A 9,576-nucleotide genomic window follows, 5' to 3' on the forward strand; every position below is an offset into this window, starting at 1 on the left:
CTGAAGCTGTGGCAACTAGCAAGGGCTAAACCCTACTTCCAAGGAGGAGGTCCAAGTGGAGAATTTTCCCAACCCCCACATAGCTGCAACATCATATTTTATACAGCTTATAAAAGTCTTAACAGGGAAGAAGGCCAATGATTCCACATAACACGTAGAACATTATTTCTTGGTGATAATAGTACTTCCTTATATTTATTACAAGGTGTACATCTTGGTAAGTGCTTTTACATATCTCCTCCCATTTTAAACAGTCCAGGTGACATTATTCCCATTAGAAGAATGGGAAGCTTGAAGCTCTTTAGGACTCTGACCATTAAGAGGGGAGCTGAGCCTGGCACTCAACCATCTATTCCTAGTCCAAGCTAAGCCCACAATATAATGAAGGCACCTGCTGAAAGTCAGTGCCCTGAAAATGTTTGCACTGTCCTTAAGCAAGAATTTTAGGTCACTTGCTTAAAAGCTGCTCTAGAAAGAAAATTCACTTGAAGAGGGCTCTGTGTTTATTCTTTCTCTAGAGGCAGCATTCACAGGGCAAGAACAGATTTGTCTCTAGCAGAGAAACCCAAGGATGGCTCACAAGATGTCCTTCAGGGGATGACCAGAGGCTGGAGTCTCTAATGGCCAGAGCAGCCCATGTGGCTTCAGAATGGAAGAAGTTTCTCCAGCTGAGAAAGCCCACTGTAAGTGCAGAGGAGATGATCCAGTTTGGAAATGCAGATACTGCAGAGAAAACCCTTGTAACACATAGAAACTCCCTCAACTGGACAACAGGCCTGTTTACGTGGAATGAGACTAGTATATACTTTCCTTTAACGTTAACAGATATTTTCTTCTCAAAAAGAAAGAAACAAAAATAGTAAAGCAGGAATTACCCAGAGAGAAGGAAAAAGCAAAATCATAGTTCCACTCTCTGAATTGGCACAGCCCAGTAAGGAGGGAGAAGCTGACTTCCTGCCAAGTTTCAGTGTCCCACCAAAAATTAAAGACACCAGATAAAGGCAACCCAATCCAGGAGCTACGGCACCTGAGATGAAAATAAACAAGAAAGCTTTAAGTTCTAAGAAGAAAGGATTACAATGTCAATTTTAAGATTGCTGATTACATTGAAACCACTGAAAACAGTGATATTTTCATTGGATGTCAAAAACACCTAGGAACAAAAACCTTTTAAAGTATGAAATTATCTCTCAGGGGAATACAATGTGAACCATTTCCATTTCTACAGTGCACTTGTCCATGCAACTTCCTTCCAGAGTAGGATGGAAACAAATGCCCATTAGACCTCTTTGGGCTTGCTTCCAGCAGAGGAAAATGTTCTGGGTGAAATGGCACCCCAGTAAATCACATTGAACCTGGCTTTTATTTCACACTTAAAAATCATTTACTCAGACGTGGAAAGTTGCTTTCCCTTCTTAGCACAAGCAACTGCCTTGGGCAGCCAAAAAGGAAATAACAGAGTGGTGGGCTAAAAGGGTCTCTAAGTTCTGGCCCCAATGCTGTCACTAATTGGGTCTGGTTGCACAAGTCATGTAGTCACCCCACAACCTGTTTCCTTATTTATAAAAGGATACAGTTAATAGTTCAAAGCCTTTTTTCTCCTCCAGTTGATCTAGGAAGCTTTGAAAGAACACTGATGCCTGGAACTGAATCAGAATCTCTGGGAGTCTAAGTTTTTAAAGTTCTCCCAGTGGTTCAGATGAGCCCACTCCATAGACCAGTATTTTAGGGTTGACTAAACAAGATGTTCGTAATGATGTTTTCTAAGGCCCACTTGACTTCACATTCCAGGATGTCTGGCTCTAGATGAGTGATCACACCATCGTGATTATCCAGGTCGTGAAGATCTTTTTTGTACAGTTCTTCTGTGTATTCTTGCCACCTCTTCTTAATATCTTCTGCTTCTGTTAGGTCCATACCATTTCTGTCCTTTATCGAGCCCATCTTTGCATGAAATATTCCCTTGGTATCTCTAATTTTCTTGAAGAGATCTCTAGTCTTCCCATTCTGTTGTTTTCCTCTATTTCTTTGCATTGATTGCTGAGGAAGCCTTTCTTAGCTCTCCTTGCTATTCCTTGGAACTCTGCATTCAGATGCTTATACATTTCCTTTTCTCCTTTGCCTTTCGCTTCTTTTCTTTTCACAGCTATTTGTAAGGCCTCCTCAGACAGCCATTTTGCTTTTTTGCATTTCTTTTCCATGGGGATGGTCTTCATCCCTGTCTCCTGTACAATGTCACAAACCTCATTCCATAGTCCATCAGGCACTCTATCTATCAGATCCAGGCCCTTAAATCTATTTCTCACTTCCACTGTATAATCACAAGGGATTTGATTTAGGTCATACCTGAATGGTCTAGCGGTTTTCCCTACTTTCTTCAATTTAAGTCTGAATTTGGAAATAAGGAGTTCATGATCTGAGCCACACACAGTCAGCTCCTGGTCTTGTTTTTGTTGACTGTATAGAGCTTCTCCATGGAACAACGGACTGGTTCCAAATAGGAAACGGAGTACGTCAAGGCTGTATACTGTTACCCTGTTTATTTAACTTCTATGCAGAGTACATCATGAGAAATGCTGGGCTGGAAGAAGCACAAGTTGGAATCAAGATTGCCAGGAGAAATCTCACTAACCTCAGATATGCAGATGACACCACCCTTATGGCAGAAAGTGAAGAAGAACTAAAGAGCCGCTTGATGAAAGTGAAAGAGGAGAGTGAAAAAGTTGGCTTAAAGCTCAACATCCAGAAATTGAAGATCATGGCATCTGGTCCCATCACTTCATGGGAAATAGATGAGGAAACAGTGGAAACAGTGTCAGACTTTATTTTTTTGGGCTCCAAAATCACTGCAGATGGTGACTGCAGCCCTGAAATTAAAAGATATTTACTCCTTGGAAGAAAAGTTATGACCAACCTAGATAGCATATTAAAAAGCAGAGACATTACTTTGCCAACAAAGGTCCGTCTAGTCAAGGTTATTGTTTGTCCAGTGGTCATGTATGGATGTGAGAGTTGGACTGTGAAGAAAGCTGAGCACTGAAGAATTGATGCTTTTGAACTGTGGTGTTGGAGAAAACCCTTGAAGAGTCCCTTAGACTGCAAGGAGATCCAAGCAGTCCATTCTGAAGGAGATCAGCCCTGGGATTTCTTTGGAAGGAATGATGCTGAAGCTGAAACTCCAGTACTTTGGCCACCTCATGCGAAGAGTTGACTCATTGGAAAAGACTCTGATGCTGGGAGGGATTGGGGGCAGGAGGAGAAGGGGATGACAGAGGATGAGATGGCTGGATGGCATCACTGACTTGATGGACGTGAGTCTGAGTGAACTCCGGGAGTTGGTGATGAACAGGGAGGTCCATCACCCCGTGCTGTGACTCATGGGGTCACAAAGAGTCGGACACGACTGAGCGACTGAACTGAACTGAAACAAGATGTTCAAGATTCCCTCCAATTCTAAAATTCTCTGATGAGAAGGTAGTAGAAGAGGAGGTCAAGGAGAGGTGTGCTGTGCCACAGGGTAGCAGCACCTGCATCGCTAAGAGCATGTTAGAACGGCAGGCTCTAGGGGGAGGAGCTCAAGATGACCTGAGTAGAAGGACATAGAGCTCGCTTCTCCCCGAGAAACATATCAAAACCTAGGCTCTTGGCCCCTATCCCAGAAGCTTACTGAATTAGAATCTATATTTGAACAAGATCCCCAGTGATTCATAAATATGTGAATGTTAGACAGCTCTGCTCTATTTTACTTAATCAGGAGTGAACCCGCCTGCCTATATGTCAGTGGGTCATCTTCCTGCCCAGTCTCTGTGGCCTGGCCAACCAGGAACACAACACAAGAAAAACACGCAGCTTCAGGTGGTAACTGTTTCTGGGAGCCATGCTCCTCAAAGAATGTGATTTGGGGACATTGTCATCTCACTATAAGTCCCCTTTCAAGTTTGTGGGAAATGCCTGTGAAGGCAAAAGCGAGGCCAGATTGGGAGAGAGAGCTAGTTGGTGGGGAGTGAGGGAAGGATATTATTCTTCCAGCTATCAACCAGGCAAAATTTCATAGATGAAATTTCTAGAGGTGAGGTTGAGAGTGTTGAGAAAGAAATTTTAATTTATGTTAGACTGCTAGTCCTTATTAGGGCAGGGGGAAATAAAATCTGTTGCAGCTCACTTTCTCAGATATTTGCTATTCTTACCCACATTTCTGCTCTTAGGGGAGGGGAAGTCTGATTTACAAAATTCAGATAAGGCATGTAAAAAGACAGAAAGCAGGAAGCAAGCGAGGCTAGGCACAGGAGGCTGCCGTGAAGGCCCTGGGAGCTGCGGATCTGTGCTGCGGAGAAAAAGGCAAGATTGCCCTGAGCAGTTGGAGCCTGGGCGCAACCCCGCCATGACTTAACAAGATGTCGGCACAAAGCAGGCATTCTGGCTGGTCACACCCACTCCAGCAACTCAAATTCACCACCTCAGACCCCTGTGACCTCATCAAAGATGAGTTTCAGCTGCTGCAGACTCAGTACCGTAGTCTGAAACTCGAATGTGACAAGCTGGCCAGCAAGGAGCCAGAGACCCAGCATCATTACGTGATGTGCTGCAAAATATCCTAGGGCCTCCCAGGTGCCTCAGTGGTGAAGAATCCTCCTGCCAATGTAGGAGATGTGGGTCCAGTCCCTGTGTAGAGAAGATCCCCTGGAGAAGGGAATGACTGCCCACTCCATTATTCTTGCCTGGAGAATTAAATGGACAGAGGAGCCTGGTGGGCTACAGTCCATGGAGTCACAAAAGAGTCAAACATGACTGAGGAACTAAGCACATGAAATATCCTGCAGCTTTAACATCAAGATGCATAAGCAAGCTGAAATCTTCAAGGGGCTGAATGGGATAAGTGCTAGGACCCACCCTACCTTTTCCCAGAGCAGTAGCAGCAGTTCTCAGGAACCATCCAGTGGGCTAATAAGCAGGTTACAGTTCCTGAGCTGAACGCCATCATCTGACAGAAACTCCAGGCCCATCAGCTTCCCACCTGCAGGCTCTCGCCCTGCCCTGATGCCACTGCCTGGGGAAGCTACAGCCCCTTCACTGCTGGGACTTAGCACAGGCACTGGCTTCTTCTTACCTGTCTGTGTTCCCTGGCTCACCTCTCCAAGGAAGACAATAATGGGCATGATGGTGGTACCCACCAGAAGGATGATGGCAGGTGAGAAGTCAGAGAGTGGGCAGCTGAGATGTGGAGGGGAGGGGACAAAAGGGAGACAGACCCGGAGAAAGAGCCAGGTTCATCATAAGACATGGTACGCTCATTCAGTTCAGTTCAGTTGCTCAGTTGTATCCGACTCTTTGTGACCCCATGAACCGCAGCATACCAGGCTTCCCTGTCCATCACCATCTCCTGGAGTCCACCCAAACCCATGTCCATTGAGTCGGTGATTCCATCCAACCATCTCATCCTCGGTCGTCCCCTTCTCCTCCTGCCCTCAATCTTCCCCAGGATAGGGTCTTATCTAATGAGTCAGCTCTTCGCATGAGGTGGCCAAAGTACTGGAGTTTCAGCTTCAACATCAGTCCTTCCAATGAACACCCAGGACTGATCTCCTTTAGGATGGACTGGTTGGATCTCCTTGCAGTCCAAGGGACTCTCAAGAGTCTTCTCCAACACCACACTTCAAAAGCATCAATTCTTTGGCACTCAGCTTTCTTTTATAGTCCAACTCTCACATCCATACATGACTACTGGAAAAACCATAGCCTTGACTAGACGGATCTTTGTTGACAAAGTAATGTCTCTGCTTTTTAATATGCTATCTAGGTTGGTCATAACTTTTCTTCCAAGGAGTAAATGTCTTTTAATTTCATGGCTGCAGTCACCATCTGCAGTGATTTTGGAGCCCAAAAAAATAAAGTCAGATACTGTTTCCACTGTTTCCCCATCTATTTCCCATGAAGTGATGGGACCAGATGCCATGATCTTCGTTTTCTGGATGTTGAGCTTTAAGCCAACTTTTTCACTCTCCTCTTTCACTTTCATCAAGAGGCTCTTTAGTTCTTCTTCACTTTCTGCCATAAGGGTGGTGTCATCTGCATATCTGAGGTTATTGAGATTTCTCCCAGCAGTCTTGATCACAGCTTGTGCTTCCTCCAGCCCAGCATTTCTCATGATGTACTCTGCATATAAGTTAAATAAACAGGGTGACAATATACAGCCTTGACGTACTCTTTTTCCTATTTGGAACCAGTCTGTTGTTCCATGCTCAGGACTGGCTAAACTCTGCTAGTATTTATGGTAGCACCTATTGGGGCCCTCTCCCTGCCAATGTGCCATCCCCGACTTTGCTCCTACCCTTGACTCTTGGTCTCCCTCCTCTCTCCGCGCAGCCTGAAAGGGTGAATACCTCCTCAGGCCACAGACAAGGCAAGCTGCACTCTAGAAGTGCAAATGGGAGGCCAGGTTAGAAGGGAGCAAAATGTCTAGCAGGTCAACACCGGCTGCCATTCCTGGACTTACACACATGTAATTGACATCCTCTTGTGAGCCCCTCCTGGAACACCCCACCTCCTACCCTGGCACTGCATGCAACCACAATGTTAGCTGACCCTGCTGCACCAGAGTCCCCATGACTCCCCCTCCTCCACACTCGTCCTCTGCTACTTCCCGATGCCCATGCCCACCTGGTTCTCTCCCCTCACCCAAGAAAGAAAAAGGGATTGGGGACAGCATGTTTAGATCATGGAGCAGGGTGGGGCAGGTGATGACCCGGAATTCCCTTTCTCCCCTTTCCAAATAAAGTTGTTGTTGTTCAGCTGCTAAGTCATGTCCAACTCTTTGTAACCCGATGGACTGTAGCCTGCCAGTCCATAGGATTCTCCAGGCAACAATACTGGAGTGGGTCAGTATGCCCTCCTCCAGGGGAACTTCCCAACCCAGGGATCAAACCTGAGTCTCTTGATTCTCCTGCATTGGCCAGCAGATTCTTTACCACTGCGCCACCTAGGAATAAAGATGAAAAGTGAAAGTGAAAGTGAAGTCACTCAGTCATTTCTGACTCTTTGCAACCCCATGGACTGTAGCCTACCAGGCTTCTCCCTCCATGGGATTCTCCAGGCAAGAGTACTGCAGTGGGTTGCCATTTCCTTCTTCAGGGGATCTTCCCAGCCCAGGGATCAAACCTGGGTCTCCCACATTCCAGGCAGACGCTTTAACCTCTGAGTTTACCCGTTAAATAAATAAATGCAATAAAAATAAAAACCAGAAAAAAAGTTTTTTAAATCTTCCCAGACCAAAAAAAAGTCTTCCCAGACAGAAGAAAATCTTGCTATTTTTACTTCAAGAAAAAGAAGCTCCCAGTTTTATTCTTTTATAGCACACTACTGAAATCACTACAGATGGTGACTGCAGCCATGAAATTAAAAGACGCTTACTCCTTGGAAGAAAAGTTATGACCAACCTAGACAGCATATTCAAAAGCAGAGACATTACTTTGCCGACTAAGCTCCATCTAGTCAAGGCTATGATTTTTCCTGTGGTCATGTATGGATGTGAGAGCTGGACTGTGAAGAAGGCTGAGCACTGAAGAATTGATGCTTTTGAACTGTGGTGTTGGAGAAGATTTTTGAGAGTCCCTTGGACTGCAAGGAGATCCAAGCAGTCCATTCTGAAGGAGATCAGCCCTGGGATTTCTTTGGAAGGAATGATGCTAAAGCTGAAACTCCAGTACTTTGGCCACCTCATGCGAAGAGTTGACTCATTGGAAAAGACCCTGATGCTGGGAGAGATTGGGGGCAGGAGGAGAAGGGGACAACAGAGGATGAGATGGCTGGATGGCATCATTGACTCAATGGACGCAAGTCTGAGTGAACTCTGGGAGTTGGTGATGGACAGGGAGGCCTGGCATGCTGCAGTTCATGGGATCGTAAAGAGTCGGACATGACTGAGCAACTGAACTGAACTGAACTGAAATAAAATTCTTAGAGAAACCCTAAGGCCCCTGGGTGTTGCACAGGTGAGTGTTCATTACAAGAAACAGATGATGTTCTTCCTGCAAATATTCCTTCTGCTACTTTGGAAATGTGCCATACTTACTTTCTCTTCCACGCTAAAACTGAACTTTATATGAGAAATGTTTTTGTAGTTATTGTGCATAGAAATTATTAGAGGAACAATGTCTATAACTTGCCCAGTTTTATAAAAGAAAGAAATACCTGGCTAAGAAGGGTAACACTTTTCATCTCAGTACCCATAAACTAAATCAAAATTTGGCCATCTTGCAAATAGGCTTTCAGGTTGCCTGGTCCTGGAACTGAGGACAAGAAAAAAGTTCTCTGCAGGTCCACACGCCAACCCCTACCCTCCAAATCCACCATACATATCCCAGAGCACCTCCACTTACTTTCTTGATTCCCAAGGATATGTGAGCCAATTCAAAACACTAACATGAATGTCTCAGATCGTTATATTTGGGGATTAAACAGACAGGAAAGTTTGGGAGGGAATCTGGTAGAAAGGAGGTTGGAGAGGAAAGGACAGAATAACAGACATGAGAGCATTAGGATGGCATTCTGCAGCAGACACCTTGAAGGCAGGGGTCAGGTGTGCATAGCAGAGAGGCACCATGGTTGTTAGAGACCTGAGGGTCAAAGAACAGGGTTCGTGTGAAGCCGGAGAACAGAAAGGTCAGAGAGTATCAAGTCCACACAGCACTCTGCCTCAGTCTTTTGATGGCTGACCCAAGCCCCTCCTCTCTATGTACATGGCAGACTGCTGACCCTATCCAAGGCCACTTTTGCAAAGTGGCAGTGAGCAGTGTAAGAAATGGAGATGAGAAGAAAGACTTACACAGGCCTTGATTTCCAGGGGATCCAGGCCTCAACCTTGTCTGCATTTTCTTTTCTCATTTCAAGGTGTTTTTTTTTTTTTAATAAAGAAAAGTCTAAGTTCTATACATGTGTGTTACACAAATGTACATGTTTAAACATGAGCATTTACATCACAATGACTTGTGGATAACATGCCTCTTCCTACCATCTCTCTCACATATACCCATCTCTCACAAAAAGAATAACCAATAAAAGATTTTGCAGTCTTTGATTTAATATTTCCTGAGTTAAGAATCTCTCTACCCATTGAGGCTGCCCACTTCACTACTTGGCAGCATTTTGAAAAGACAACAGTGTTCCCCTTATATTGAATGAATATATGTTTCCATGAAGCACTGCCTTTTTGACCCTCATTCTTTCTTCTGGCTCCAAAGAATCTAACTTTCATTCTATGACTGCAAGGAGCTCCAACCAGTCCATTCTAAAGGAGATCAACCCTGGGATTTCTTTGGAAGGAATGATGCTAAAGCTGAAACTCCAGTACTTTGGCCACCTCATGCAAAGAGTTGACTCATTGGAAAAGACTCTGATGCTGGAAGGGATTGGGGGCAGGAGAAGAAGGGGACGACTGAGGATGAGATGGCTGGATGGCATCACTGACTCGATGGATGTGAGTCTGAATGAACTCCAGGAGTTAGTGATAGACAGGGAGGCCTGGTGTGCTGCGATTCATGGGGTCGCAAAGAGTCGGACACGACTGAGCAAATAAACTGA

General features: G+C 45.1%; 1 pseudogene; it reads left to right on the plus strand.

Moving 5' to 3' along the window:
* The first annotated feature begins 4,394 nt into the window (after nt 1-4,394).
* LOC138444224 (TLE family member 5-like) lies at nt 4,395-5,192 on the plus strand (annotated as a pseudogene).
* Nucleotides 5,193-9,576: the final 4,384 nt, after the last annotated feature.

This window comes from Ovis canadensis, chromosome 7, assembly GCF_042477335.2.
Source record: "Ovis canadensis isolate MfBH-ARS-UI-01 breed Bighorn chromosome 7, ARS-UI_OviCan_v2, whole genome shotgun sequence".
Taxonomy (NCBI): Eukaryota; Metazoa; Chordata; class Mammalia; order Artiodactyla; family Bovidae; genus Ovis; species Ovis canadensis.